Here is a 22,846-nt window from a genome sequence, read left to right as displayed (position 1 = left end):
ATAACTTTAGTTTGTTGAACTGATCAAGAACACAGGGTTTAATGCAAAGTCACCTTACATCAGAAAATTGCAGTATATTCTCTTGGTGTGGAAGTAACAGTCAGATAGGGTTCAGCTGGGGCGGGGATGATGCCTGAAAGAGATCAGGTGATGGTCAGATCGAGGGAACTCAGCAACGGAGAGAGCAGTGCTTGGGTGATGGAGTGATGAGACATTAGGTGTGAGGAACTTCTGACTCTGAACTTTCACAGTGTTGAGCTCACCCAAATTGGGACAGAGCATCCTTGATTAATGAGGCTATATCCTTTCCCCATCTTGTTGTACAGGTTTAAAATAATTACCCCCAGCAATCACCTTCTGCAGGTGTATTTGCTCACTTTCTCACTAAGCTCTTTGGTTTTGACACCATAAATGATAGGGTTGAACATGGGGGGGATGAGGAAGTACAGGGTGGCCAAGATGATGTGAATGTGGGTAGCTATGCCTTGACCAAACCGGTGTGTCAGAGTGGAGAACAAGAGAGTACAGGACATGAGCATCACACAGATGTGCGCTGTGCAGGTGTTGAGGGCTTTCTTGTGGGCTGTCTTGGAGGAGATTCTGAGGACAGCCCTGATGATCAGACCATAGGACAGGGCAACGAGCAACAGGTCTAAACCAATGACTACAAATGCTATCACCAAGCCGTACATCCTGTTGACTGTAATGTCCCCACATGACATCTTCGCCACAGCCATGTGGTCACAGTACATGTGGGGGATAATGAGGTTGGCACAGAATGGATGCCTGCTCAGGAGCAGGGGCAGGGGCAGAATGAAGAGAACAGCTCTTATCAAACCCAAAAGTCCTAACTTAGCTACTCGTGCATTGGTGAGGATGGTGGAATATCTCAGAGGGTTACATATGGCAATGTAGCGATCAAAGGCCATTATCACGAGAACAGCTGACTACATAACAGAAACTGCATGAAGGAAGAACATCTGGATGAGGCATCCACCCATAGTAATTCCTTTCAAATTGAACCAAAATATACAAAGTGCCCTTGGTACAACGGACGTAGAAGTGGTGATGTCTGTGAGCGCCAGCATGCAGAGCAGCAGGTACATCGGCTTGTACAGGGTCTGCTCTTTGCCTACAACAAACAGAAGCATGAAATTTCCCAACAGGCTGATGATGTAACACATAAAGACAGGTTTCAGAGTAGCAGCCGTGTTAGTCTGTATCCGCAAAAATAACAGGAGTACTTGTGGCACCTTAGAGACTAACAAATTTATTAGAGCATAAGCTTTCGTGGGCTACAACCCACTTCTTCGGATGCATATAGAGTGAAACATATATTGAGGAGATATATATACACACATACAGAGAGCATGAACAGGTGGGAGTTGTCTTACCAAGTCTGAGAGGCCAATTAAGTAAGAGAAAAAAAACTTTTGAAGTGATAATCAAGATAGTCCAGTACAGAGAGTTTGATAAGAAGCAAGTGTGAGAATACTTACAAGGGGAGATAGATTCAATGTTTGTAATGGCTCAGCCATTCCCAATCCCTATTTAGCCCTGAGTTGATTGTGTCTAGTTTGCATATCAATTCCAGCTCAGCAGTCTCTCGTTGGAGTCTGTTTTTGAAGTTTTTCTGTTTTAAGATAGCCACCCGCAGGTCTGTCAAAGAATGGCCAGACAGGTTAAAGTGTTCTCCCACTGGTTTTTGAGTATTATGATTCCTGATGTCAGATTTGTGTCCATTAATTCTTTTGCGTAGAGACTGTCCGGTTTGGCCAATGTACATGGCAGAGGGGCATTGCTGGCACATGATGGCATATATCACATTGGTAGATGTGCAGGTGAACGAGCCCCTGATGGTATGGCTGATGTGATTAGGCCCTATGATGGTGTCACTTGAATAGATATGTGGACAGAGTTGGCATCGGGCTTTGTTACAAGGATAGGTTCCTGGGTCAAAAACACTGACCCAGGAACCTATCCTTGTAACAAAGCCCGATGCCAACTCTGTCCACATATCTATTCAAGTGACACCATCATAGGGCCTAATCACATCAGCCATACCATCAGGGGCTCGTTCACCTGCACATCTACCAATGTGATATATGCCATCATGTGCCAGCAATGCCCCTCTGCCATGTACATTGGCCAAACCGGACAGTCTCTACGCAAAAGAATTAATGGACACAAATCTGACATCAGGAATCATAATACTCAAAAACCAGTGGGAGAACACTTTAACCTGTCTGGCCATTCTTTGACAGACCTGCGGGTGGCTATCTTAAAACAGAAAAACTTCAAAAACAGACTCCAACGAGAGACTGCTGAGCTGGAATTGATATGCAAACTAGACACAATCAACTCAGGGCTAAATAGGGATTGGGAATGGCTGAGCCATTACAAACGTTGAATCTATCTCCCCTTGTAAGTATTCTCACACTTGCTTCTTATCAAACTGTCTGTACTGGACTATCTTGATTATCACTTCAAAAGTTTTTTTTCTCTTACTTAATTGGCCTCTCAGACTTGGTAAGACAACTCCCACCTGTTCATGCTCTCTGTATGTGTGTATATATATCTCCTCAATATATGTTTCACTCTATATGCATCCGAAGAAGTGGGTTGTAACACATAAAGAAAGGGATGGAAATCCAGACGTGGGCAGTTTCCAGGCCAGGGATGCCCATTAGGATGAATGTTGAAGGGCCAGAAGAGGTGAGGTTGAAAGCTGCCACGAGGAGGTTGATGCGTCGATCAGGCTGAGAAATGCCCAAAGTATCTGTGAAGGGAGAAAAGAACAGCAATGAGATTTAAACACGTTATATATATTACTGTCACAGAGTCACCAGGCGATGCTCTGGAACTACTCCCTACGAAGCCAGTCAGGACTCTGGGTGAGCCTCCGCTCTCTGAGCATACTGTCTCCAGGACAAAAATCTTACACAGCTTCGACCTTCCTGGGTCTGACTTCGGAGCATTCAGCATCCCCTTCCACACTATGTGCTTGCTGCAGCAAATCTGCACAGGCGGGGCTCCTGGGGAAGCCAGAGGGCCCTGCACCCCAACTCCACAGTCAGAAATGACTCTCAGCAATCTGGTAAAACAGAAGGTTTACTAGTCGACAGGAATACAGCATAGAATAGAGCTTGCTATTACAGACATCTGTGAATTTCAGCGAAGTCCATCTTGGGAATCCTGGGCCAGATGCTCTGGCTTCCCCCTCTTCCAGTCCCCCATGCAGACTGCCAGCTTCCAGCCACCTTACCTCCAACACCCCCCCTTGATGCTCCTCCTCCTTCTGTTTGTCTTGCTTCCCGGGCAAAAGGTGTCATCTGGTTTCATACCCCCTCCTGGGTCTCAGGTTACATAGGTGCAAATAACTGGGCAGCCTCACCTGCCCTGGGGGCCTCAGCAAAATCATACACTCAATTACCACCACCGAAGTATTAGTGCAGTACACAGGGAAGCTAAGGTACAAACAGTATTAGTATAGGACAGTAAGACTCACATGCAACTTAACAAGATGAATAAAACCCCACCTTGTCAAAATTACAATAAACATATTATAGTTATTTACAATCTGGAAAGGGGTTAGCAGTGAGGTGGCAAAATTGACAGATGGAACCAGATTATTTAGGTTATGCTCAAGTCCATACAACTTCTCAGAGGGAGCTAAGCAAACCAGGAGAATGTGCAGCATGATGGCAGATGACCTTCCATGTCACTAAATGCAACATTTATGCCTTTGGAGGGAAAAGCTTGAACACCTTACAAGGTTGTAATTTAACTGTATGAACTCAGGACAGGGAGCTGGGCATCATGGTTCACAGCCCTTTGAAATCCTGCTCACAGTGCAAGCGTGGATAGAAACTAAGCAAAATGTTGGGGATCCAGGAGGAATGGGATGGGGAATCCTACAGTTAATACAATGCCATGAGATCAGTCAGTCAATGTTTCACCCTCCTCTAGACTCCTCTGTGTAGTACTGGGCACCCTTCTTGCACAGGATATTGCAAAACTAGAGAGTTCAGGGAAGGGGAATGAAAATGATCAAGCGCCTGGGGAAACTCTCATACAGAGAGAGGTTGAAAAGACTGGGATTTTTATCTTTCAAATGAGATAAATAAAAGGGGATATAAGAAAAGTCTATAAAATACTGACTGGTAGATAACAGATCGAGAATCTAATCTCCTTGTCTCTAAACACAACGTGAAGAGGACATTCCACTCAACTGAAACATGGCAAATTCAAAACAGATGGAAAATAAGTCTTTCTGCACTCAATGCCTAAGTAGGAGCTCATTGCCACAAAAGATAGTTGAGACCATGATCTAAGCAAGAATCAGGTACGGCTTGAAAATTTGCTTGGATAGTGAAACTATTCAGTTACAATAGGTACAGCTAAATAAATATTTGAAAAACCTATACGCCCACGTGATTCAGGGCAAATCTCTACCAGTTAGATATTAGGGTGACACCCTTAGAACTGTTAAATAACGCACCCCATCCACCTCCTGCTGGGTTTCTTACGCCTTCTTTTGCAGCACCTGCAGCTGTCACTGTCAGAGAGAAGGCCGTGGACTAGCTGGAACATAGGTCTCATCCACGATACAAGTCCTATGTTGGAAAGGAGCCAAACAGACATAATCATGCTGGGCTATTACTTTGTGCTCAACAGAATGGGCATAAAGGCCAAAAGGGTCTTGGTGTTTACGGCTACAGGCATGCATGTCTGTTACTTCCCTTGTTTCTTTTGATGAGAGACTTTCTTGCGGGCACCCAGCTTTGACTGAGACATAAATTGCAGGCATTATCTGAGAGGTTTGAGCATTGGCCTGCTACACCCAGGGTTGGGAGTTCAATCCTTGAGGGGGCCACATAGGGATCTGGGGCAAAATCAGTACTTGGTCCTGCTAGTGAAGGCAGGGGGCTGGACTCGATGACCTTTTGGGGTCCCTTCCAGTTCTATGAGATAGGTATGTCTCCATATATTATTTATTATGATAGATACATGTCAGCAATTCATCTGACTACCTTTCTCATGCCTAAAGTTTGCAGATGATACAAAAATTGGTGATCATAAATAATGAAGGAGACAGGTCACTCATTCAGAGCAATCTGAATTCGTTGGTCAATTGAGTCAAAGCAAACACTATGTGTTCTAATCAAGGAACCAAGAATGTAGGTGATGCTTACACAATGGGGGAATATCATGGGAAGTGCAATGACTGTGAACAAGTTTTGGGGGCATAAAGAGATAATTTGCTAAATATGAGCTTCCAGTGTGACCCTGCAGCGAAAAGAGCCAATGTTAACCTGGGTATCTCAAGGAGAGGTTGATGAATGCAAAGTAATAAACATTCGAAAGCATAATCCCAACTATACATATAAAATGATGGGGTCTAAATTAGCTGTTACCACTGAAGAAAGAGATCTTGGAGTCATTGTGGATAGTTCTCTGAAAACATCCACTCAATGTGCAGCGACAGTCAAAAAAGCGAACAGAATGATGGGAATCATTAAGAAAGGGATAGATGATAAGACAGAAAATGTCATATTGCCTCTCTAAGAATCCATGATATGCCCACTGTGTGCAGATCTGGATGCCCCATCTAAAGAAATATATTTTGGAATTAGAAAAGTTTCAGAAACAGGCAACAAAATGATCAGGGGTATGGAATAGCTGCCATATGAGGAGCAATTAATAAGACTCGGACTTTTCAGATTGGAAAAGAGATGACTTAGATGGGATATGATAGAGGTCTGTAAAATCATGACTGGTGTGGAGAAAGTAACTAAGGAAGTGTTATATACTCCTTCTCATAACACAAGGACTAGTGGCCACCAAATGACATTAATAGGAAGCAGGTTTAAAACAAACAAAAGAAATTATTTTTTTCACGCAACACCCTGTCAGCCTGTGAAACTCCTAGAGGATGTTGAGAACTAACACAGTCAACCTGTGGAACTCTTTGCCAGAGGATTTTGTGAAAGCCAAGACCATAACTGGGTACAAAAAAGAACTAGATAAATTAATAGAGGATAGATCCATCAACGGCTATTAGCCAGGATGGGCAGGGATGGTGTCCCTAGCCTCTGTTTGCCAAAATCTGGGGATGGACGAGAGAGAATGGATCACTTGATGATTACCTGTCTCCATAGGCTGTCTGGAGCATTCTCAGGAAGTCTTACTATGTGGGAGATAAGTTTCTCCTAAGGCATACTGTTCTCCCTAATGGCACATTGTCCTGAATAGGCCCTTCCCAACCAGCTATCTAGATTGACATATTACCCAGGTGTAACTACATTTGAAATACAAACATATAGTCTATATTCATTACTTCAGGTACAAAAACGATAAATTCATACAAATAGGCTAATTGATTCAGGAAATCATATTTTTTCCAATGACATCTTACATGACCTGACTTGCATAAAATGTATCATAATTATGCTATTATCATATCATAATAATATCACTATGAAGAAGAGGGGATGCTGTGTCACAAAAAGATCAATGTTTCTTTCCACTGGTGAAATGCGTGAAATTACAGAAGAACAAAACCAACGACTATTGGAAACAAAACTGAATAAAGGTTGTGGTATCCACGCTGCAGTTTTGTGGCTTGCCAGGGCAAAGACACCCTGAGACATGCCCAAACACACCAGGGTCCAGGAAAGATCCCAGAACTGTATTTGGATGAACAATCACAAAAAAAAAAATTTCTTTTCAGCAGTGTGGACCACCTGTCCATGTACATGCTGCGCCCTATGCCCACAACCCCCAGTGCTGCCTGTCTGTCTGTGTACCCCCCACCTGCCCTACAGCCCCCCATCGCTACCTGGCTGACCCTGTACATACCCTCCTTGCCCCCACAACTCCCAGCACTGCCCGCCTGTCAGTGTCCACCCTGATCCCTGCCCCATAACCCTCAGTGCTGCCCACCTGTCTGTGTACACCTCACTCCCTGCCCCATAACCTCCAGTGCTGGCCACTTGACCATGTAGGTCCCCCACTACCAGAAATTCCAACCCGGCCACACAGCGATACCCCTCACTCAGGTGCCAGACTGCACAGCAACAGCTCACAGAAACACCTCCTCAGACGAGGTTAAACTCAGTGTCTGCCTGCACCGGGGAAAAGGGGAGATCAGCCTGTACTGCCTTTCTGGGGGAAAGGGAACCCCAGCAGCAGCTCAGCCAGTGCAGGAAGGAGAGAGGGACAGACCTGGTGGGAGGGAGAGAGGACATGGAGACTAAAAGGAGCCAGTGTGAGTAACTCTTCCTCAAAATGTCACAAATCATTAACGTATTGCAGCCCGCTAGAAACCCAGACACACCTTCCTGAGGCTGATTTATATGTTGAAAATTGCTGATGCCACGAGGCTGTAGTGGGATTACTCATGGGAGATGGGATGGTCCAGATAGGGGAAGGTGTCAGAGACAATCTGCTACAGTGTGGTCCACGTTACAATATAATCTGAGAAACCCCCGTGCCCCAGGACACCTTGTTACGCCTGTTTGGTCTGTGCATTAGGCAGGATGTCCATTCCCTCTTTCACTCGGTTTTAGGACTCCACACCACAGTGATCTGGATACTGCATGTGCCGTGCCCCGCCCCTGCTCCCACATGCACACTGTGCATTCCTGGACCTCCCCCGGTGAGATTTCCAACACTACCTGTTTCCTCTAAGCCAAAAATATGCTTTTATTTTTACTGCCTTTTTGTTCTTCTTGTCATCTTCAGAACCAGAGATGCAAGGGCATGAAGAGATCAGACCCCTCCCCTTCCTGATTTTCCCCCCTAATTTTTTGAACATATAACTCTGTGAGTTTGAGTTTTCAGCAACTCTCCTGTCAGTTCTTCTTTAATGCAAGCAAGCTCACCCATGCTTAGAGGCCTCCGGAAGACTCCAGTTCAAGTCACAGGAGGCCCATGGCTGGTGTAAATCAGGCCATTTATTAAAGTCCCTACCTGTGGATTTAGGGTGAACTCCTCACCGTGTTGAGAGTTTTACCACTGATCTCAATGAGACCAGATTCACCCTTAGTGTTTAACAGTTTGCTCTGAGATGCAAAAATCATGGCTTCGGGTCCTGTTACAGAGAGCGCTATTCTGTAAAGGTGCTGAAAGAGTCTGAAGGAAACCCCCAGTTCATGTGGCACTCTGAGTTTGAGCATGAAAGATGGGGATTTCAAAACACAGGGGCCCTGATTTTACTATAAGGGAGGCCAGTGTCAACCTGGAGTGACCTAGTGAAGGCAGAATGTGAGAGCAGAATCTGGCCAGTGTGCAACCCATTCTTGTTGTGAACCCTCTAGTAACACAGATACCCACTGCAGAGGGTTTGGCTGAGCTTCCTAACAGTACAGTGAAGTTGCTGAATTGGAAAACTTGAGTGAACCAGAGGGAAAAGCACACAGCCCAAAACAGAGAGCTAATGAGACAGATAGAAGGACACAGTAAAAGAGAAGACACTGATCTGAAAAAACAAATATTTGTCTAAACTATTTCCAATACATAAATCCTTTGGTGTTTCTGACAATCAGGGCCGGCTCTGGCTTTTTGGCCGCCCAAGCAAAAAAAACAAAAAAAAAACGGGGCGGCGAGAACGGCAAAGCAAAAAAAAACCAAACCTGCGGCGCGGCCGGAGCGCGGATACAGGGGGACCGGTGGGGGGGGGCAGGAGGGGAAGGAAGCGGGCGGGAGAGAGAGAGAAGGGGGCAGCAAGGGCAACGGCAGGGGCGCTGCCACGTGGCCCCTCCCGCTGCGCCACCTCCTGCCGCCTGCCGCGAGGGCTCCGCTCCGGTCGGCGGGGAGGGAAGGAAGAGGACTGCCCTGCAGGGCACTCTGGTTCTCCGCGCCGCCGCCCCCTACAAGGCGGCCAGAGCGGAACAAGAACAGAAAACAAACAAACAAAAAAAGCGGCCGTGCCGCCCTAGGATTGGGCAGAATGCCGCCTCCAACAATCTGCCGCCCCAAGCACCAGCTTGCTCAGCTGGTGCCTGGAGCCGGCCCTGCTGACAATACTAAACCATTCAAGTCTCTAGTGCTGGTGAATTCCTGCCCAAACGGTTCTTGACTTGAACCCTGGAATCCTTCCTGAGCCCTTAGCACTAACTTTAATGCAGAAACAGGCAACTCACCAAAATCCCGCTCAGCACTGAGAGGAAATCTTCTTACAGCAACAGAAGGCAGAGCCCTGAGAAGCAGCGTATGAATCTCATGTGTCTGACCTTTATAATTCCCCTGCACAGTCCCTGTGGACTCTCATGTTAATCAGGATTCACAGACAATTCCCTGGGCTCCATGAGCAGTGGGAAGAGCATAAAATAGACACTGAAGAACTACAGCTTGAGACTCTCCCCAGGGAGTGAAGAAACGTTTATCCAGTAAGAGGGGTTCAGATTGTCAGGGCAAACTGAGTCTTTTAGACTGTTCAGCCTAGCAGTTGATGATGGCTTTCTTTGCTGTGTGTAATGTACTGCCATATTCACTATGTGTGGGAATGCTGACAGAAGATACAGGACACTAAACTGGGAGGAGTGGTAGATATGCTGGTGGGTAGGGATAGGATACAGAGGGACCTAGACAAATTAGAGGATTGGGCCAAAAGAAACCTGATGAGGTTCAACAAGGACAAGTGCAGAGTCTTGCACTTAGGACAGAAGAATCCCATGCACTGCTACAGACTAGGGACCGAATGGCTAGGAAGCAGTTCTGCAGAAAAGGATCTAGGGGTTACAGTGGACGAGAAGCTGGATATAAGTCAACAGTGTGCCCTTGTTGCCAAGAAGGCTAATGGCATTTTGGGTTGTATAAGTAGGGGCATTGCCAGCAGATCGAGGGATGTGATCGTTCCCCTTTATTCGACATTGGTGAGGCCTCATCTGGAGTACTGTGTCCAGTTTTCGGCCCCACACTACAAGAAGGATGTGGAAAAATTGGAAAGAGTCCAGCAGAGGGCAACAAAAATGATTAGGGGACTGGAGCACATGACTTATTCATAGATTCATTCATAGATTCTAGGACTGGAAGGGACCTCGAGAGGTCATCGAGTCCAGTCCCCCTGCCCGCATGTCAGGACCAAATACTGTCTAGACCATCCCTGATACACATTTATCTAACCTACTCTTAAATATCTCCAGAGATGGAGATTCCACAACCTCCCTAGGCAATTTATTCCAGTGTTTAACCACCCTGACAGTTAGGAACTTTTTCCTAATGTCCAACCTAGACTTCCCTTGCTGCAGTTTAAGCCCATTGCTTCTTGTTCTATCCTCAGAGGCTAAGGTGAACAAGTTTTCTCCCTCCTCCTTATGACACCCTTTTAGATACCTGAAAACTGCTATCATGTCCCCTCTCAGTCTTCTCTTTTCCAAACTAAACAAACCCAATTCTTTCAGCCTTCCTTCATAGGTCATGTTCTCAAGACCTTTAATCATTCTTGTTGCTCTTCTCTGGACCCTTTCCAATTTCTCCACATCTTTCTTGAAATGCGGTGCCCAGAACTGGACACAATACTCCAGCTGAGGCCTAACCAGAGCAGAGTAGAGCGGAAGAATGACTTCTCGTGTCTTGCTCACAACACACCTGTTAATACATCCCAGAATCATGTTTGCTTTTTTTGCAACAGCATCACACTGTTGACTCATATTTAGCTTGTGGTCCACTATAACCCCTAGATCCCTCTCTGCCGTACTCCTTCCTAGACAGTCTCTTCCCATTCTGTATGTGTGAAACTGATTTTTTCTTCCTAAGTGGAGCACTTTGCATTTGTCTTTGTTAAACTTCATCCTGTTTAACTCAGACCATTTCTCCAATTTGTCCAGATCATTTTGAATTATGACCCTGTCCTCCAAAGCAGTTGCAATCCCTCCCAGTTTGGTATCATCCGCAAACTTAATAAGCGTACTTTCTATGCCAATATCTAAGTCGTTAATGAAGATATTGAACAGAGCCGGTCCCAAAACAGACCCCTGCGGAACCCCACTCGTTATGCCTTTCCAACAGGATAGGGAACCATTAATAACAACTCTCTGAGTACGGTTATCCAGCCAGTTATGCACCCACCTTATAGTAGCCCCATCTAAATTGTATTTGCCTAGTTTGTCGATAAGAATATCATGCGAGACCGTATCAAATGCCTTACTAAAGTCTAGGTATACCACATCCACAGCTTCTCCCTTATCCACAAGACTCGTTATCCTATCGAAGAAAGCTATCAGATTGGTTTGACATGATTTGTTCTTTACAAATCCATGCTGGCTGTTCCCTATCACCTTACCACCTTCCAAGTGTTTGCAGATGATTTCCTTAATTACTTGCTCCATTATCTTCCCTGGCACAGAAGTTAAACTAACTGGTCTGTAGTTTCCTGGGTTGTTTTTATTTCCCTTTTTATAGATGGGCACTATATTTGCCCTTTTCCTGTCTTCTGGAATCTCTCCCGTCTCCCATGATTTTCCAAAGATAATAGCTAGAGGCTCAGATACCTCCTCTATTAGCTCCTTGAGTATTCTAGGATGCATTTCATCAGGCCCTGGTGACTTGCAGGCATCTAACTTTTCTAAGTGATTTTTAACTTGTTCTTTTTTTATTTTATCTGCTAAACCTACCCCCTTCCCATTAGCATTCACTATGTTAGGCATTCCTTCAGACTTCTCGGTGAAGACCGAAACAAAGAAGTCATTAAGCATCTCTGCCATTTCCAAGTTTCCTGTTACTGTTTCTCCCTCTTCACTAAGCAGTGGGCCTACCCTGTCTTTGGTCTTCCTCTTGCTTCTAATGTATTAATAAAAAGTCTTCTTGTTCCCCTTTATTCCCGTAGCTAGTTTGAGCTCATTTTGTGCCTTTGCCTTTCTAATCTTGCCCCTGCATTCCTGTGTTGTTTGCCTATATTCATCCTTTGTAATCTGTCCTAGTTTCCATTTTTTATATGACTCCTTTTTATTTTTTAGATCATGAAAGATCTCGTGGTTAAGCCAAGGTGGTCTTTTGCCACATTTTCTATCTTTCCTAACCAGCGGAATAGCTTGCTTTTGGGCCCTTAATAGTGTCCCTTTGAAAAACGGCCAACACTCCTCAGTTGTTTTTCCCCTCAGTCTTGATTCCCATGGGACCTTACCTATCAGCTCTCTGAGCTTACCAAAATCCGCCTTCCTGAAATCCATTGTCTCTATTTTGCTGTTCTCCCTTCTACCCTTCCTTAGAATTGCAAACTCTATGATTTCATGATCACTTTCACCCAAGCTGCCTTCTACTTTCAAATTCTCAACGAGTTCCTCCCTATTTGTTAAAATCAAGTCTAGAACAGCTTCCCCCCTAGTAGCTTTTTCAACCTTCTGAAATAAAAAGTTGTCTGCAATGCAGTCCAAGAATTTGTTGGATAGTCTGTGCCCCGCTGTGTTATTTTCCCAACATATATCCGGATAGTTGAAGTCCCCCATCACCACCAAATCTTGGGCTTTGGATGATTTTGTTAGTTTTTAAAAAAAAGCCTCATCCACCTCTTCCACCTGGTTAGATGGCCTGTAGTAGACTCCTAGCATGACATCACCCTTGTTTTTTACCCCTTTTAGCCTAACCCAGAGACTCTCAACACTTCCATCTCCTATGCCCATCTCTACCTCAGTCCAAGTGTGTACATTTTTAATATATAAGGCAACACCTCCTCCCTTTTTCCCCTGTCTATCCTTCCTGAGCAAGCTGTATCCATCCACACCAACATTCCAATCATGTGTATTATCCCACCAAGTTTCAGTGATGCCAACAATGTCATAGTTGTATTTATTTATTAGCACTTCCAGTTCTTCCTGCTTATTACCCATACTTCTCGCATTTGTATATAGGCATCTAAGATACTGGTTTGATCTTTCCTCCCAGTTTTGTCCTGACCCTCCTTTCTCTCTGCCAATATAGCCCACACTCCCTCTCGTTTCCGACCCATCTCCCAGGTCTCCATGTTCCCCACTTACCTGCGGGCTTTGCTCACCTGTCCCCGTCGAACCTAGTTTAAAGCCCTCCTCACTAGGTTAGCCAGTCTGTGTCCAAATAGGGTCTTTCCACTCCTCGAAAGGTGAACGCCATCTCTGCCTAGCAGTCCTTCCTCAAATAGCATCCCGTGGTCTAGGAAGTCAAAGCCCTCCTGGCAACACCATCTTCGCAGCCGGGCATTCACCTCCATGATGCATCTGTCTGTGCCCGGGCCCCTACCTTTGACAGGAAGAATCGAAGAGAATACCACCTGCGCTCCAAACTCCTTCACCCGTACTCCCAGAGCCCTGTAGTCACTCTTGATCCACTCAGTGTCACACCGCGCAGTATCATTTGTGCCCACATGGATGAGTAGCATGGGGTAGTAGTCAGAGGGCTGGATAATCCTCGACAATGCCTCCGTAATGTCTCGGATACGGGCTCCCGGCAGGCAGCATACCTCCCGAGATGAAATGTCAGGGCGACAGATGGGCGCCTCCGTCCCCCTCAGCAGAGAGTCTCCGACCACCACTACCCTACGTTTCCTATTCGCAGTGGTGGCAGCAGACCTCCCAGCCTTAGGGGTACGAGGCTTCTCCTCCTTTACTGTAGGGGGTGATGCCTTCTTTCCTGTATCAAGAAGAGCATAACGGTTACCTATTACCACAGCGTGAGGGTTCGGAGCAGGGGTGGAGCACTGCCTGCTGCCAGAAGTAACCAGCTGCCAGTGTCCACCCTGAGCCATCCCCTCCTCCAGCAGTGGTGTATCAGCAGTTCTGTGTACTGGGACAGCTACCTCAGCTGTCTCCACATGGACACTGTCCAGGAACTGCTTGTGGATTCGGATGCTTCTCAACCTAGCCACCTCCTCCTGTAGCTCTCCCACCTGCTGCCTGAGAGATTCCACCAGCAGGCACCTTTCACATTGGATGGTCCCCCCAGCCTGGATATCAGTAAGTGGAAATTGCAAGTTACAGTCTCTGCAAAACCACACCAGGATCTGGGTAGAAGCATCCATGCTCAGGCGCTCTGTCTGGCTACAGGCGCAGGTGGAGGAGACAGAAGCGGTGCTGGCACAGGTGTTGCGGGTCTTCCTAACCATCGTAAGCCTCCCTCTGTCAAACTCCCGTCTGCAGCCCCCTGTCCGCTGAAAGGGTTGTTTAAGCAAGAAGTTTAAAGTTTTAAGGGGAATAAAGGGAAAACAGATAGAACCGGCAAGGGACCCTCGCCCCTTCCCACTCCCCTTCCCAACTCCCTTGCGAAACTCCCTGTTAGCAGCCCCTGTTCGCAAAAGCTCCCTGGTCGCTTGTGCGCTGCTTTATAAAGCCCTGGCCTGTATGAATGCCCCGCCCACTGATTAAGGCTCAGCCAATTACCAGAGGCTTCTATGTTTCAAACCTTCCTTTGAAGCTCACAGCTTCCAACTGCCAGCCACAGCACACGGTCCTTCAAACAACCAACCAACCAACCAAACAGACTGACAAACACAAGCTCAGCACACAGCAAGTAACCCCCAAACACAAACAAACACACACTACAGACAGTCACTTACCCCAAAAGGGTGCTGTATTGCTCCTCCTTCACCTGGAGAACTCCCTTGCGAAACTCCCTGTTAGCAGCCCCTGTTATGAGGAGAGGCTGAGGGAACTGGGATTGTTTAGTCTGCAGAAGAGAAGAATGAGGGGGGATTTGATAGCTGCTTTCAACTACCTGAAAGGGGGTTCCAAAGAGGATGGATCTAGACTGTTCTCAGTAGTACCTGATGACAGAACAAGGAGTAATTGTCTCAAGTTGCAGTTGGGGAGGTTTAGGTTGGATATTAGGAAAAACTTTTTCACTAGGAGGGTGGTGAAGCACTGGAATGGGTTACCTAGGGAGGTGGTTGAATCTCCTTCCTTAGGGTACGTCTACAATTACCGGAGGGTCCGGCGGCAGGCAATCGATGTTCTGGGATCGATCCCGGAAGTGCTCGCCGTCGACACCGGTACTCCAGCTCGGCGAGAGGAGTACACGGCATCGATGGGGGAGCCTGCCTGCAGTGTCTGGACCCGCGGTAAGTTCGGACTAAGGTACTTTGAATTCAGCTACGTTATTAACGTAGCTGAATTTGCGTACCTTAGTCCGAAGTGGGGGTTTAGTGGGGACCAGGCCTTAGAGGTTTTTAAGGTCAGGCTTGACAAAGCCCTGGCTGGGATGAGTTAGTTGGAAATTGGTCCTGCTTTGAGCAAGGGGTTGGACTAGATGACTTCCTGAGGTCCCTTACAACCCTGATATTCTATGATTCTATGACCAAAAACCATTTTAATTGATCGTAGCAGCATACCTGCATACCTCCCATGCAGTTATGATATCAAGTCTATTAACCTCAGAAAAGTCACTGCCATCCTGTTGAGGCTAAATGATGTGATACTGAATTGATGCAAGCCAAAGGGCCTGGAAAAAGCCTTTTTTCTCTCAGGATACTAGAGTCAAAAGTATTTGCTAATATTGCTTTTTGAGGTTTAAAGTGAATATATATCTTGCAGCTCCCAACTGTTCTAATAATTCATCTACTCTGTGCATCAGGTAAGCATCACGTTTCAATATTGTGTTGATCTCTCAGAAATAAGTGCAGAAATCAGTTGTTTCATCCTGTGTCAGAACTAGTACAATAGGACTTCTCCACTCACTGAGTGATTCCTTCACCACTCCCAGGGTCAGAATGACCTGGAGTTCATCTCACATGGTATCCCACATTTTATGAGTGAATATCTACAGAGTTTGCCTAATGTGTTGCCCTGGGGCCATTTCAGTATGGTGTTATTTTATATAGGTGTGCCCTGCTAGGGTGAGACTAAAGCAGTAAAGGAATCAAACTATTGCTACATCTGGATTTTGCTTGCTTCACAGGTACTTGCAACCCCGGGGTGCAGTTTGGGAGATGTGGAAACTGCTGCACCCCTATAACCACACAGATGGGCTGGCCCTCATTCACACTGCTTTGCTGGTGATTTACATCTTGAGGCCCTGTTATCACCCAACACGACAGGAGATGGCACCACACACCCAAAGTGAGAACTTACCCAAGCCACCAAAGTACAAACAGCAGACAACATCCAATTTCCCATCTCCCCAGGCTCACACCCCGCACTGGAGTATAAACCCAAAATTATACTGCTTTGCACTGCACAGGTATTTGTACACTGTACTCTCTTCAAAAGATTCCGCCCTCCCCTGGATGTCTGAAGGATATGCAACAAATCATGAATGGTGTAGGGAATGTGGATACAAAAGTCTTGTTTACTCCTTCTTAAAACACAAGAACTGAGGGTAACCAGATGAAATTAATAGGCAGATGGTTTAAAACAAACACGAAAAAGGAAGTAGTACACACAACACACAGTCAACCTGTGGAACTCATTGCCTTTCCCAATTCCAATATATCTTTTTTAACATAGGTCGATGAGTTCTGCATGCAGTATTCAACATGTGGGTATAGAGGCAATATGATATTTTCTATCTTATTGTCGATCCTTTTCCTAATGGTTCCCAATATTAGGGTAACTTTTTTGACTCCTGCTGCACATAGAGTGGATGTTTTCAGAGAACTATCCACAATGACTCCAAGATCTCTTTCTTGAGTAGTAACAACCTATTTAGATCCCATAATGTTATATGCATACTTGAGATTCTGCGCATTGTTTTATACTTCTCAACACTGAATTTTCTCTGCCATTTTGTTGCCCATGTATCCATTTTTGTGGGATCCCACTTTCCTGAGAAGCTTCCTGGGATGCTGCTTTGACACTACAGGGTCATGTGATCATGTCACCTGGTACTGGACCCCATCTTGATCTTCTGGTACTTTTCTACTGGGAAGGGATGGGGGGTAAAACTAGGAAACAAAGAATTCCCACCATATATAAATCCAATTTCTGCTTTGAGTTAATCTGGGTTCTTCTCAACTGCCTCCCCACACAAGAAAGCAGACTGCTGAAAACACCTGAAGAAACAAAGTAACTAACCTAGGGGGCGGGCAGGGGCTGAGACCAGGTGAGAAAGATCTAGGCTGTGAAAGGAATACCTGGAGATTTAAGCTGCAAGCAGTGCAGTTTACCTTCAAGAACATGGCAACCTGCATAAAACCACATTTAGAGTGAGAACTTACTACTATTTAGCTTAGTCAGCATGTTGTATTTTATTTGCTCAATAATCTGCTTTGTTCTGCTTGATATCCCTTATAATCACTTAAAATCTACCTTTTGTAGTTAAAAAAGCTTGTGTTTTGTTTTCTAAAACCCAGTTCGTGCAATTCATAACTTGGGGGAGTGGGGAGTTGTGTATATCTTGTTCCACATTGAGGAATGGGGCAAATTTAATGAGCTTGCATTGTATAGATCTCAACACAGTGCAAGACAATATAATTTTGGGTTTGCAGTCCAGAGGGTGTGTACACTTGAGTTTGAGGCAATCCCTGAGATGAATCTTCCCACACAGAGCGGATTGCAGACTCAGTGTGATTCTACAGCTGGGTGTGTCCCGACCTGTGTGTGTGCTAGAGAAGGCTGAAGGGCTGTGTGCAGCAGCGAGGGAGCCCAGGCTGATGGAATGTGTGGGCTCAGTGGGGTCCCAGAAGATCAGGTGTCACCCAGGAAAGGGAGGGAAACCCATCACAGAGGCCTCAGTGCATCACGGGACCCACTTCACATAAAGCTCAGTTTGAAATAAACTTTGTCATATTTTTGGCTTCTGTGTTTTGCTGGGACCTCCAATGTTGTCCTCACTTCAGTTTGTTTTGTGTGCTTTTCTCCCTTTGTCACAAAACAATCCATTTCTTGTGTAAGCCGTTTCTCATTGTAAGCATGCTGCTGATAATGAGTTTAAGTTTAAGTACTTGGGGGGAAAACTACACAATGATGTCTGATGTGTCACAATTGCTAAGAGAGCACTGTGCAGGGCTAATGTAGAGCCCTGAAGTGCCCTGTATGGCTGTGGCTCCCAATGTCACCCTGTAAATGCTGGGGTTCATGCTGTTTCCTATATTCCCTCCCCTGAATGTACATGGCCCTTCTGCATGAGCCCCATTCACCCCGTGCTGGCAGCTGGAGCTCTTTAAAAAACATGCGGCTTCTGCTTCCCTTTACACATCCCCACACCTCCCATACTTTGAGAACCACTGCTCTAAATAGAGCTGAATGAAAGCAAGTGTCCAGGAAAAGTATAAGAAATGTCTGTTGGAATGATTGGCCAGTTTTTCAACTTCTTCATACAGATCCTTATCACTTAAAATATAAAGTATTTCACTTTATGATACTGAACTGATCAGCACTTACATGTAAGCTTTGAAAGCAAGTGGAAAGCTGTGCATTTATTGTATTGAGATACCTGTAAAACATATTTACTTTGAAAAAAAACTTTCTGAGTTGGCAAGTCTTTCACCTTCTGATGGCCATCAGTTGGGGTTCGTTGGCAGGGAAGTGCTGACTAATGGTCAGGGCTTATACCTGTGATATGCAGGGTGGACTCTGACTCTAGTTCCTTTGGGGGTTATCAGTGCTCTGACAGCCGGAGATGATAAGGAGGCATGGGTGACACATGGCTCTAGCATTTGGCTAGACCGGCCCGACCACTGGAAGCTCCCCTGGTGGCTGGACCATGGCCCTACCCCCTGTTCCACCCCTTCTCTACCGTGGTCCCCACAACTGCCACTCACTGATTCCCTCCATCTCCCCTCCCCCTGGACCTTCACTGCCCACCACTAGCGAAGTCCATCCCTCTCTCCTCTCCTCTCCTCTCCTCTCCTCTCCTCTCCTCTCCTCTCCTCTCCTCTCCTCTCCTCTCCTCTCCTCTCATAGAATCATAGGAGTGTGTAGCACATCGACACTCACAACCGTGGCACCACCTGTTGGTTACAACCCGGAATTAGTTCAGTTCCACTTCCAGAGTGCCGTCCACCGGCCGGTGTCTCTCCTACCATCGCCTCCTTCTCCCAAATCTCACTCAGGGGTCCTCCTCTCTCCAGGGAACCCCAACTCCCTTCACCCACCTTGCCTATGTGACCCACTGCCAGTCTTTATCTAGCCCTGTCCTTCAGGGGCAAACTGCAGTCTGAAATGGCCACTCATCATGGGCAAGGGGGTTGGACTGCAGCCCTCGTACCTCCTTGCCGTCCTGTACCAGAACCTCAGTCTGGGAGTTAGCAAGGCTGTAGCTCCCAGCTCCTCTTGCTCTTTCCAGCACTGCTGTTCAAGGTACCCCTTTCTAACTATCAGGCATCCAGGTCCTTCTCCTACCAGAGATGGAGAGAGACTCAGCTCCTACTGTCCCTGCAACCTGGCCCTGATTGGCTGCCTCCAACCCTTCAATTGGCTCCCTGGCACAACCCTCTCCCAGGGCTGTTCTTAACCCCTTTTTCACCAGTGCAGGGCAACAGTGCCATCACAGAGTGGAAGGGGCCTCCAAAGGTCATCAAGTTCAGTCCTCTGCACTTATGGCAGGACCAAGTACCATCTCGACCATCCCTGACAGGTATTTGTCTAACCTGCTCTTAAAATCTCCAGAGATGGAGGTTATACAGCCTCCCTAGGCAATTTATTCCAATGCCTAACCACCTTGACAGTTAGGAAGTTTTTCCTAATGTCCAACCAAAACCTCCCTTTTGAAAATTGTTATCATGTCCCCTCTCAGTCTTCTCTTCTCCAGACTAAACAAACCCAATTATTTCAATCTTCCCTCATAGGTCATGTTTTCTAGACCTTTAATCATTGTTGTTACTCTTCTCTGGACTTTCTCCAGTTTGTCCACATCTTTCCTGAAATGTGGCGCCCAGAACTGGACACAATACTCCAGCCGATGCCTAATTAGCGCAGAGTAGAGCAGAAGAATTACTTCTCGTGTCTTGCTTACAACACTCCTACTAACACATCCCAGAATGACATTTGCTTTTTTTGCAAAAGCATTACACTCTTGACTCGAATTTAGCCTGTGATCCACTATGACCCCCTGGTTCCCTTTCTGCCGTACTCCTTCCTAGGCCATCATTTCCCATTCTGTATATGTGCAACTGATTGTTCCTTCCTCAGTGCAGTAATTTGCATTTGTCCTTACTGAATTTCATCCTATTTACCTCAGACCATTTCTCCAGTTTGTCCAGATCATTTTGAATTTTCATCCTATCCTCCAAAGCACTTGCAACCCCTCCCAGTTTGGTATCATCTGCCAACTTTATAAGTGTACTCTCTATGCCATGATCTAAATTGTTGATGAAGATTTTGAACAGAACTGAACCCAGAACTGATTCCTGCGGAACTCCACTTGTTATGTCCTTCCAGCATGACTGTGAAACATTGATATATACTCTCTGGGAATACTTATCCAACCAGGTATGCAACCACCTTATAGTAGCTCCATTTAGGTTATATTTCCATAGTTTCTTAATGAGAAGCTCATGTGAGACTACAATACCCACCTGCTGAAGTGAAGAAACAGATTGACAGAGCCAGAAGAGTACCCAGATGTCACCTACTACAGTACAGGACTACATGACTTTTCAAAGATAATAGCTAATGGCTCAGATATCTCCTTAGTTAGCTCCTTGAGTATTCTAGGATTCATTTAATCAGGCCCTGGTAACTTGAAGACATCTAACTTGTCTAAGTAAATTCTAAATTGTTCTTTCCTTATTTTAGCTTCAGAATCTACCCCATTTTCACTGACATTTACTATGTCAGGTGTTCAGTCGCCACCAACCTTCTTGGTGAAAACCAGAACAAAGAACTCATTAAGCACCTCTGTCATTTCCACATTTTCGGCTATTGTTTTTCCCTCTTTGTTGAGTAATGAACCTACCCTGTCCTTCGTCTTCCACTTGCTTCTAATGTATTTGTAGAATATTTTGTTGTTCCCCTTTATGTCTTTATCTAGTCTGATCTTGTTTGTGCCTTGGCCTTTCTAATTTTGCCCCTACAACCATACTTGTCTTGTATGTTTATATTCATCCTTCATAATTAGACCTAGTTTCCACTTTTTGTAGGACTTTTTTATTTTTAGATCATTGAAGATCTCCTGATTAAGCCAAGGTGATCTCTTGTCATACCTCCTATCTTTCCTATGTAGTGGAATAGTTTGCTCTCATGCCCTTAATAAGGTCTCTTTGAAAAACTGTCAGCTGTCTTCAATTGTTTTTCCTTTCAGACTTGCTTTCCATGAGATCTTACCTACCAACTTCCTGAGTTTGCTAAAGTCTGCCTTCTTGAAATCCATTGTCTTTGTTTTGCTGTTCTTCCTTGTACCATTCCTTAGAATTATGAACTCTATCATTTCATGGTCATTTTCATCTAAGCTGCCTTCCACTTTCAAATTCTCAACCAGTACCTTCCTCTTTCTCAAAATCAAATTTAGAATAACCTCTCTCCTAGTAGCTTTCTCCATCTTCTAGAATAAAAAAAAATCTCCAGTACATTCCCAGAACTTGTTGGGATAATCTGTGCCCTGCTCTGCTATTTTTCCAACAGCTATCAGAGTAGTTGAAGTTCACCAACACCACCAAGTCCTGTGCTTTGGATGATTTTGTTAGTTGTTTAAAAAAAGCCTCATCCACCTCTTCTTTCTGGTTAGCTGGTCTGTAGTAGACCCCTACCATGACATCACCCTTGTTTTTACCCCTTTTATCCTTATCCAGAGACTTTCAACAAGTCTGTCTCCTATTTCCATCTCAACCTCAGTCCAAGGGTATACATTTTTTATATAAAAGGCAACACCTTCCCCCTTTTTTTTTCTGAGCAAGCTGTACCCTTCTATATGGACATTCCAATCATGCATCTTATCCCAGGTTTCTGTGATACCAACTGTGTCATAGTTGTCTTCATTTACTAGCACTATGAATTCTTCCTGCTTATTCCCCATACTTCTTGCATTAGCTTGTAAATTTTCCCTGTGCTAAGAGGGAGGTTTATCACTGTTTTTGTAACTTTAAAGTTTTGCCTAGAGGGCAAATCCTCTGTGTTTTTAAGTCTTTTGTTATTCTGTAAAGTACTTACCATCCTGATTTTACAGAGGTGATTCTTTTACATTTTCTTTAATTAAAATTCTTCTTTTAAGAACACGATTGATTTTTCATTGTTCTTCAGATCCAAGGGTTTGGGTCTGTGTTCACTTGTACCAATTGGTGAGGATATTATTCTCAAGCCTCCGCAGGAAAGGGGGGTGCAGGGCTTAGGGGAATATTTTGGGGGAATATGGACTCCAAGTGGTCCTTTCCCTGATTCTTTTTCTAAATCACTTGGTGGTGGCAGCGTACTGTTCAAGGTGGAATGTGTGCCTTGGGAAAGTTTTTAACCTAAGCTGGTAAAAATAAGCATAGGGGGTCTTCCATGCGGGTCCCCACATCTGTACCCCAGAGTTCAGAGTGGGGAAGGAACCATGACAGGCCCTTTTGTGGTTAGGTGTCACATTTGTTATTTCTGTCCCAACCGGTTATTTTGGGTTTTTCCAAGTTGTGGTGGACCTGTTATGTTTAAAGGGGTCAGAAATTAGGAATCCTCCTCAGCCAACCTGCTTTAACACATCCTATGTGGACCTTCTGCTTTAGCTCATCACCATCTATCTAGGTGAAAGGTCTCAGATAAACATATGATAACTTTGCCTTATCTCAACATACAGGATGTGGCCTGCAGGTCCCTTGTGTTACAGCCAAGCTACTTTAACATAAACCTGTTATAACCTATTATAATAAAACAAATAATCAAAACCATAAGGCAATAAGAAATCCATAAGAAAAGATATATAGGCAAGCAAGCAGGTGAGACATATAGTCTACAGCTGGGCTGTGGCAGAGAGAGAAGACGCACCCCAGCTCTCTCTCGGTGCAGCAGCTTGGGGCCAGGGAGGGGCA

General features: G+C 45.3%; 1 pseudogene; it reads right to left on the bottom strand.

Annotated features, from left to right (window-relative positions):
• Positions 1 to 350: 350 nt before the first annotated feature.
• Positions 351 to 3,185, bottom strand: LOC135873623 (olfactory receptor 52K1-like; annotated as a pseudogene).
• Between the last annotated feature and the right edge of the window lie 19,661 nt (positions 3,186 to 22,846).

This window comes from Emys orbicularis, chromosome 1, assembly GCF_028017835.1.
Source record: "Emys orbicularis isolate rEmyOrb1 chromosome 1, rEmyOrb1.hap1, whole genome shotgun sequence".
Classification (NCBI taxonomy): Eukaryota; Metazoa; Chordata; order Testudines; family Emydidae; genus Emys; species Emys orbicularis.
The sequence above is the reverse complement of the archived record's forward strand: the minus strand, read 5'-3'. Positions and strand labels throughout refer to the sequence as shown.